This window comes from Hemitrygon akajei, unplaced genomic scaffold, assembly GCF_048418815.1.
Source record: "Hemitrygon akajei unplaced genomic scaffold, sHemAka1.3 Scf000216, whole genome shotgun sequence".
NCBI lineage: Eukaryota > Metazoa > Chordata > Chondrichthyes > Myliobatiformes > Dasyatidae > Hemitrygon > Hemitrygon akajei.
In genome coordinates, this window is record NW_027332100.1 from 28,126 (window position 1) to 38,494 (window position 10,369).

Sequence of the window (10,369 nt, forward strand, 5' to 3'; positions counted from 1 at the left end):
TTTCATACGATATTGGTGTTGTTTAATAGGTTTAGCTTGACCAATATCTACATCATGTACTACGACCATGGTTTCCTTGGGAACATCAGGAAATAAATCTTTAAACTTCAGAAGTAATTCCTTCAGGTTTTGTTGTTGCTCTGGCTGCTGATGATCCAACTTGTTATCAATGTTTTCCAGAACAACCGAGTTCATTAGCCTAACTGGGACCACGTTTGGCTTGTGAAAAGTCTCAGACGAGTCAATTGTTTCATTCTCAGGGTTACCAGATTCATATGTTTTGACAACAACACTCACAGATGGTGCCTGTTTGTCAAAATAAGGCTTTATCATATTTATGTGTACAACCTGTGTTAGTTTACGTCAGTCGGGTGTTTTAATAACATAATTCACAACATTAATTTGAGAGCCTATTTTATACGGTCCATTGAGTTTCACCTGGAGTGGATTCGTCAACATTGGAGATAAAATAAGATAAGATAAGATATCCCCCACCTGGTATTTTCTTTCGCAAGCCCGCTTATCAAACCAACACTTCATTTAGTTTTGAGAAATCTTTAAGTTTTGTCTCACTGGACTACATGCTTGGTGTAGTTAGTTTTTGAACTTCAAAACATAGTCTAACAAGTTAACATGTGCATCCCCATCAATCCGCTTTTCCTTTAACAAAGTCAAAGGTCCCCTCAGTCTACAACCAAATAGTTCAAGTGAACTAAAGCCCAGTGATCCTGTACTGACTCTCTTACTGAGAACAAAAGCAAATATATTCCTTCATCCCAGTCTTTCCATTTTCAACACAGTATGTCTTAATCATTGTTTTGAGTGGAGAATGAAAACTTTCTACAGCCCTTGTGATTCCAGATGGTACGCAGATGATGTTATTTGTTCAGCTCCTAGTTCATAAACTACCTACTGAAATAATCCATGTGTAAAATAACTTTCTTGATCAGACTGGATTCTTTAGGCAATCCAGAAAAAGTGAAAAATAAAACAACTTGGTAAGAACTTTCGCTACAGTTTTAGCTTTAATATTTCTGAGAGGTATTGCCTCTGGGAATCTGGATGCAGTATACATAATACTTTGTAGTTACTGATGGCCAGCTTTAGGCTTTGGCGATGGGCCGACACAATCCACTATAACTTTAGAAAAGGGTTCAGCGAATGCAGGTATAGACTACAGTGGGGCCACTGGGGTGACCTGCAGGGGTTTACCCACAAATGGACAAGTGTGACAGGTTTGCAAAAGGTCACATCTTTCCTCAAATTAAGTCAGTAAAATTATTTCATAAACCTGTTCACAGTTATATTCACTCCAAAATGGCCACCTAAGGGCATACTGTGGGCAAAAGTTAAAATTTCAGCCCTATAAACTTTAGGAACTAAAAATTGGTGAACAATTGCCCATTCCTCACTCGCTGGTATAGCGGGTGGCCTCCACTTCCTCATTAACACTCCATCAGGAGATAATACCCTACTGGCACTTTCTTAATCTCATCATCTGAGAGATCTGTTTCTTTTAAAGTTTCAATATCAGGGTCTCGGTTCTGTTCTGCTATAAACTCCTTCCTAGACAGGGATAAGACTTTCTCGTCAGACTTACTACCTGAATCCTGTTGAAATAATGAAGGCAGAAAAGGCTCTGACAAGTCATCATAACCGGAATCCCGATTTTGGCTATCATGGGTATCAGAATCATGCTGCACAGAACCGTCTGCGTTGGCAGACCTTTTAGCCGTACTTCGAGTTACTGCGCAGGAAGGATAAATGATAAAATCCATCTGTGGGTCGTCAGTGGTTGGCTTAGTTGTTAACTGCATTGCAGGAACAACTTTACCATCTGCCAGGTCATTCCCTAAAGCAAAGTAACATCTTCCACCGGTAAACTGGAGCATAATCCGATTTTAACAGGTCCCAAACCAACCCTGACAGTAAAGTTACCTTTTTCAAATGCATAGAAACCACGCCGCCCCCAATGCCTTTAATAAGATTTACCTCACCAGTGTTAGTGTCATCAACAACCTTTAGAACGCTGTCTAATATAAGTGACTAAGAAGCTCCAGTAACTCGAAGAATTTTCACTGGTACCGGTGCTCACCCTTCCTTTACTAAGACAATCCACTCTGACATAAAATAATCAAATCTCTTCTTAACTAGGTCAGACCTCTCAGTCGTTAACTGAGCCTCAACAGAATGTTGAGAACCCTGTGGGTTTACTGGTGCTTCAGCATACTGATCACAGGCATTCGGGACTGCCTCCTTTTCCTTTTTCCTATCTGAGCCTCAAACAGAATGTTCAGAACCCTGTGGGTTTACTGGTGCTTCAACAGACTGATCACAGGCATTCGGGACTGCCTCCTTTTCCTTTTTCCTATCTGAGCCTCAGACAGTATGTTCAGAACCCACTGGGTTTACTGGTGCTTCAACAGACTGATCACAGGCATTCGGGACTGCCTCCTTTTCCTTTTTCCTATCTGAGCATCAACAGAATGTTCAGAACCCTGTGGGTTTACAGGTGCTTCAACATACTGAACACAGGCATTCGGGACTGCCTCCTTTTCCTTCTTCTTCCCCAGGAGGCAACAATTAGCCATCATATGACCTGCTTTCTTACAATAGTAACAAGTAAGACCAGGATATTTCTCCTTCAACTGCTTCCCTTCATCCTTACTCTTGTCACTAGTCCCAGCTTTAATTTCTGGTTTACCCTGGTGATCCCTGATACTCTTTTCGAAGCTCTTATTCGGGATAAACTTAACCTTATGAGTTAAAGGAAACTCATCTGCTAATCTAGCAAACTCCTGCAAAGTGGCAGCATCCTTTTCATCTAAATATCTCTTTATGTCATCAGGCACGCACCCTCTGAATTCTTCAATTAAAACCAACTCTTACAAGCTGTTAAAATCATCATTTATATTTTTATATGTGCACCAGTGGTTAAAACACACAACCTTCTCATAAGCATGTTCCATATAAGTTTGGTTCACAGACTCTCTCAAATTTCTAAACTTTTGCCTGTATGATTCTGGGACCAACTCGTAAGCTTTGAGCACAGCTTGTTTCACTGTCATAATCAGCTGCTTCATCAACTGTCAAAGCAGAATAGGCTTGCTGAGCCTTCCCCTTAATTACACTTTGTAAGAGAATAGTCCAACCCTCTTTTGGCCACTTTAAACTCTGAGCAACCTTCTCAAAATACTGAAAGTAATTATCAACCTCTGTTTCGTCAAACGGAGGGACCAATTTAACTTCCCGACTGGCCTTAAACTTATCGCCAGACTCTGACACTCGACCCCTTTGCTGCAATCTCTCTATCTTTTCCTGCTCGAACAACCTCTGCCTTTCTGCTTCCTCCCTCTGCTTTTTCTGCCTCTCTAGCCTCAAACTGCCTCTGCCTTTCCGCAGCCTCCGCATTTAATTTTTTCACTTGTACTGGAGCTCAATCTCACTAGGTTTACGTTCAGGAAACACCTCCAACTCCTCCACTTTAAACACTCCCTCAGATACATAATGTTCGGCTATTGCACTCTGCATCTGTGCCCTCATCATTGTCGATTTTCCCTTAGCAAGTTTAAACCTTTTAGTAATACTCAACAACTCAACCCTTCTGATGTGCTCTAATACCTCAGAGTTTGGCACTTCCTGACATCTATCAACAACCATTGCTGCTGATTTTCCACACACAAATAAATCAAAAGGAATTTCCCCAATTAAATCGATAATTAATTACTACGCCCCCCAAATCTGTTCATATCCCAGACGCAGGCCCAAATTTTGTGATGAATTGTAACGCTTTAGAAACGAACAGAAGCAATAGGCTACACCTGGAGTCCGTTTTGATGTTAAAACCATCTTTATTAGAATCTACTTAGAATATAGTAATTTAAACAAGATAAACAAATGTGTTATGTCCATATATGTGTGTAAATATAACTCCCAGACTTTTGAGCTCGGGGGAACCAAGGCTTGGAGTCTTGAGATGGCAAAGTATGAAAGTTCAGTTCAACCATGGAATAGGTGATGACAGAGATATTTGTATTCCAGCGTAAATATTGAGAGAAGGCAATTATGTCGAATTCCACAGGTTTCATGGTGGTAAAACGAGACAACAGTCACTGTAGATTTTACCCCTCATCATTCCAAATCCACTTTCGAATTATCACGGAAAGTGACTTGTCACAAGGGGTATCGTCTTCAGGTGAATTACCCCATCACACCCAGAAAGGGTTAACACATGAGTGGTCTTCACAGGATACCCCAAATCAGATCCACTCCTACGGATCAAACGAGGTGACAACCACACATTTGAGTACGCTGAATCGATAATTAACCCACCCTAATGGGCATAGCAAAGTTGAAATCAGTGACCCTTGGTCACTATTTCCCTTGTTTTGAATTTTCCATTTTTCCTCCTTTGTCTCCGTCTGACTGAGTGTCTGTGTCCTCGGTTAAAACTAAGCAAGCTGCGAGCGATGTAAAGAAGCTGCAAGTCAAACTGATTTAACTTTTTAATTTTTCTCTCTTAAAATGACAGTCCACAGTAAACGAAATCTAGGGATTCATAACAACGGCCACGCCCCGTTGTGAACTGACTGATGTGTCAGTAGTTGGGATGACCGAGTGAATCGCTTCCCTCATTCTGAGCAGGTGAACGGCCTCTCCCCAGTGTGAACTCGCTGGTGACTCTGGAGGTTGGATGACCGAGTGAATCCCTTCCCACAGACTGAGCAGGTGAATGGCTTCTCCCCAGTGTGAACTCGCTGATGTCTCTGTAGGTTGAATGGATGACTGAATTCCTTCCCACAGACTGAGCAGGTGAATGGCTTCTCCCCAGTGTGAACTCGCTGATGTCTCTGTAGGCTGAATGAATGACTGAATTCCTTCCCACAGACTGAGCAGGTGAATGGCTTCTCCCCAGTGTGTATTCGCTGATGACTCTGTAGGTTGGATGACTGACTGAATCCCTTCCCACAGATTAAGCAGGTGAATGGCTTCTCCCCGGTGTGAACTCGCTGATGACTCTGTAGGTGGGATGACTGAATGAATCCCTTCCCACAAACTGAGCAAGTGAATGGCTTCTCCCCAGTGTGAACTCGCTGATGTATCTGTAGGGTGGAAGATCGAGTGAATCGCTTCCCACATTCTGAACAAACGAAGGGCTTCTCCCCAGTGTGAACTCGCTGGTGTGCCATTACGTCGGATGATTGAGTGAATCCTTTCCCACAAATTCAGCAGATCACCAGTGAACCTCTGCCCGGTGTGAACTGACCGGTGTGTCCGCAGGTGGGAAGACCAATTGAATCCTTTCTCACACGCAGAACAGGTGAATGGCCTTGCACAGTGTGAACTTGCTGATGTACCTTCAGTTGAGATGACCGAGTGTATCTATTCCCACTGTCTGACCAGGTGAACGGCCTTTCTTCTTTGTAAACTGACGGGTTGCCAGTTGGTCAGATGACCGAATAAATCCCTCCCCACAGTCTGAGTAGGAAGGATAGTCGATTGAATGCTTTGCTCCACTTCTTAAATATCTGGACAGGGACAGCAAAACTGGCGTGGTGTGTTTGATATTCCTGGAGACAAATTCCTTCTCGTTTTAACCTGTGAAATGATTTACAAAGTCCATCAATGGCTGTAGGACAGCATTTCAGATGAGATTGCTTGAGTCGCCAAGTTTTGATCTGGCTGTTCCTCACTGTTACAATGTGGTTCAACACAAGTTGGACAGAAAAATCATCTCGTGACTGGGTAGAGTGCTGGTATCTGGAATGACCATCAATTCTCCGATTCTCTTCCTGTTTCTATAACAATGGGGCATTTCTGCCATCACCAATTTGTACCCTGGCTCAGTTTGACTCTCTCCATTGCTATTATTCCCAGTTCCTGCTGAGCTGCATGGGTACCTGGCCCCACAGTAACTGAAACACTCTCATGCAAATTGTCTTTCTTGACGTGCTCTGGGATTTTCTGTCACGTATTATTAACTTAAAGTTCCACAATTTTAACGCAATATAAAAAATCCCTGCCAAGGTGAATGGTTGGTCTGCACAGCTGTTAAAAAGACAGATTAAATATTAGTATTACTTCAGGTTCTTGTGGAAAATTACAATATAGAAACAGGCCATTTGGGCCATCTGGTTTGTGCTGAACTAATTAAACTGCCCATTCCCACACCCCTACCATCCAGGTACCTACACGAACCGCTTAAATGTTGAAAACATGTTCGCATGCACCACTTGTGCTGGCTGCTCATTCCACACCCGGGTGACTGTCTGTGTGAAGAAGTTTCCTCCCATGTTCACCTTAACATTTCACCTTTCACCCTTAACCCATGGCCTCTGGTTGTAGTCCCGCACCATCTCAGTGGTAAAAGCCAGCTGAAGGGAGTAGGGGGCGACCGTGGATGACAAGGGAAGTCAAGGACAGTATAAAAATCAAAAAAATGTGTAACATAGCAAAGATGAGAGGGAAGCCAGAGGTTTGGGAAACTTTTAAAGAGCAACAGAATATAACTAAAAAGGCGATACGGGGAGAAAAGACTAAATTCTAAATTCTCCTTCTAAATTCCTGTATATACCAGCCTGGCTTTCCCGGCTCCTGTTTGATTCTTACTGAGAGAGAGGGAGAGGGGCGGAACTATTTGACGATGCAGCGTGTTTACACTTGCTTGCAGCTTGTGTTTACATAGCTCGCAGTTTGTTTTATTTAAGCAAGGTTAGTCACAAACACAATCAGCCAGAGAGAAGGAAAGAAGATGGAAAGTTCGAAACAAAGGTTCCTAGAGGACAAAGGCCACTGTTTGGACTCTCCTATGCCCACAAGGGTGGGTTGACTATTGATCCAGCGTATACCGAATGTGTGATTGTCACTTTGTTTGATCCATTGGAGTAGATCTGTTGGTTTGGGAGTATCCTGTGAGGACCACTTGTGCTAACCCTTGCCTGGGTGTGGTAATTCACTTGAAGAGGTACCCCTGTGACCAATCACTGTTGGTGATGATTCGTATAATCCATCTGGGGATTTTGTTGGACTATCTCGTGGCTACCACTTTTGTTAACCCTTAGGTGGATTCGGGTGTGTTATGTGGTAAACACGTGAGAAGGGATATTCTGTGGAGATCACTGTCGATAGTACTGTGTGTGTTGGGTCTGGATTGGGAGTACCTTGCGGAATCTACCTGTGTGTTAACCCTTGCCTGGGTGGTAGTTCCTTCTGAAGACAGTACTCCTGTGATAAGCTACTTTTGGAGATAATTCGTATGTGGATTTAGAACAACGACGGATAAGACCTACAGCGACTGTTATCTTGTTTTACCACTGTGGAATTTGTGGAATTCAACGTAATTGCCTTCTCTTGACATTCACCTTGGATTACAAATATCTCTCTCTCGTCATTGATTCCGTGGATGAATTGAATTTCATACTTTACCATCTGAAGACTTTAAGCTTGATATTCCCTGAGCTCAGTGGTTTGGGAGTTATATTTACACATATGTGTAATCATAACACTTTTATCTTTTGGGTATTCTGTTTAATTTGTTATATTATAAGTGGATACGAATAAAGACAGTGGTTTTAACATCAAAAGCACACTCCAGGTCTGGCCTTTTGCTGCTGGTTCATTTAAACCGTTACAGGAATGGGGGACCCCATGTTAACACCTTTCTGTCTGTCTGTCAGACCTTGCAAAACTGATAGAACTAGGGGCCTGCTGGTTAAAACTATGATTCCAATGTCAGTAATCCTGCTCAACCAGAGTGAGGAACTCTCAGCCTGGGCTTCCTCAAGTAACACCTGGGGAAGAGAGTGAGGAACTGTGGTCCAGTCAGAGATGACTGTCGCTGTCGGTGTTTTCAGGGATGGTATCGCAGGCCCCCACCAAACGGAACTTCCTATACTGGGAAACATGCATCCTGGCCATAACTGCAGGTGCCCAGCAGCCGAGAGGAATAACTGAGACTGAGCGATTTTGGATGATCGCTTTTCTCTCCTATGGAGTAGCCAGGAATTCACGAGAGATAATCAATTTGGCTACAAGCACTTGAGGAGCTGGCCACAATACTGCAGGGGCCCTGACAGAAACACAGGCCCAAGTAAAAGAAATATCCACTGAAATGATTGCAATCTGGCAAACAGTCCGACAGAATCGTACGGCTTTAGAGTTTATCCCAGCTGAGAAAGAGGGAACAGGTGCTATTACTGACACAGAATACTGCACCTATATCCCTGATGAGTCTACTAACGTTACATCCCTCTCCGAGCACACTGCCAAGGAGACTGACAGCATCAAGAGAGTAGGGCAGGATTTACACGGGTTCACCGAAGGGTCGAAATGGTGATCTTCGAAGACCTGTCGGTAATATGTGGGGCATGATATCGCATTATGTCCAAATGGTTGTACATATCATTGTTATAATTACTGACGTATGCCGTTTTTACCCTCTGAGATGTCAATGCTGTACTTGGTTGCTTTCTCTGTAAAAGGTTACTGATTTGTTCATAATGTAATGAGCTAAAGGAGGGAATGATAAAGTATGTACAAGGGTTAACACTTCGTTAAACAATAGCAGCCTGTTTTTCTGAAAGAAACTTCTGATGATCAACCAATGTCCTAAGCCGTGCTGAGCCATATTTCTTCCTCAGGGTAGCTAGCTAGTGTTTCAGGATGCTTATCTGCTTGTGCACTCATGTGCAGAGATAGGACAGCTTCAGTCTGTTCTGTGTGTAAGCCATTATGACTATTTTGTAATTTGTCTTTAGGGTCTGTCATGTAGTAAATATTTTTGGCTCCAGCCTGTCTTGTGTGGGGAGTATCTGGACAAATATATCTGTGGTGTCAGGGGAATTGGTGAATTGGGTGGGAGCATTCACAGACTGTTCCTATCTGAGTGACTAACTAAGTCCCGCTCGGAGTGGATAGTTCAAAGGTTAATTTATTATCAAAGCAGGTATTCATAAATAACGCTGAGTTTTTTTTTCTTCTCCAGAGAACCACGAAACAAAGAAAACATGAAAGTCGTTCAGAGAGAAAATAAATGAAACTCCCTCCACACCTCCCCCCCCCCCCGCATCAAAAAGGACGGCATCCCGATCATCAACCCCCAAACCCCACCCCTCCCGCACAAAAGGGAAGAAAAATATCGACACCCGTTAAAAAACATTCCAACCCGGCACAACTGTGGAGAAGACTGTGTCACCAGTGTAGAGGCGGCCGCACCGAGAGCAGAGGACACAACAGGTGACCCCGGAAGATTCACAGATGAAGTGTCGCCTCACCTGGAAGGATGATTGGACAACGGAGAGAGTTCGGCAGCCCGGCCGTTTCACTGTGACACTGTGAACTCCACATCAAATCAGTCCAAACGAATCTGGGTGACCTTTAATGACCAATAAATACAATTCCTCTCAGCGATCAGCTGTCTGAGTGATTCCCTGACTCTGAGAGGAAGGGGTATCTATGGTCCACACTGTCAGGGTGTTGAGTGTACCAGGAGACCAAGACTGCAGGGACGGGAGGTTTTCTGTTGACTAATACACTATGTGTGGACCCCGCTGGAAATTCTGGTGTTGTGACCCGAATCGAGACAAACCACGCTGCCCACTCCACCAACAACACCACACAGCTGGACACATAACAGGGGACTTTACATCCCACAACACTGGATTCAGTGATGAAACCCGTGATTAATGTTGTTGTCTCACCGAAAAGTCCAATAACCCTAACCCTATCCCTGCAATATGGCGTAAAAACCTTCTCCGCATACTATCACGGGTTACACAGACCAAAGAACAAATTGCCGGAGGAACTCAGTGGGTCGGGCAGCATTTGTGGAGGGAAATGGACCGTCAACATTTCGGGCCTAGACCCTCCCTCTGGACTGAGAGTGGTCGGGAAATAGTCAGAGAAAAGGGGTGAGGGGTGGGGATGGGGCAAGAGCTGGGGAGTGAGAGGTGGATCCAGGTGAGGGGGGAGGTGGAAGGTGAAAATAGTGACAAGGGTGGGAGGTGAGTAGTTGCGGCAACACGGGGCTGCAGAAGATGGAAATTAATTCCATAGAGGATGAACAAAGAGGTTAGAGAGTATTTGTTATACAGAGTGCAATGAAGATTCACCTGACTGATCCCTGGAGTGGTGGGGTCATAACTAGAAGAAAGATCAAATGTGATAACTCTAAATGTCATTTAGAGAATCGAGGACTGAGAGGTGAACACATTGAAATGCACAACATCATTACTGGTTGAACCAGGGATCCCAGTCTCTGAAAAAGGGGGTGGACTGTCTGGAACTGTGATGAGGGGAAAAGTCTCCATTCCGAGGGTGGTGAATATCTGTAAATCCCCCCCACAGAGGCCGGTGAAGACTCAGTGATCAT

At 43.8% G+C, this 10,369-nt stretch overlaps 1 pseudogene; it reads right to left on the reverse strand.

Moving 5' to 3' along the window:
* Positions 1-4,556: 4,556 nt before the first annotated feature.
* On the reverse strand, positions 4,557-5,222 carry LOC140724436 (uncharacterized; annotated as a pseudogene).
* Positions 5,223-10,369: the final 5,147 nt, after the last annotated feature.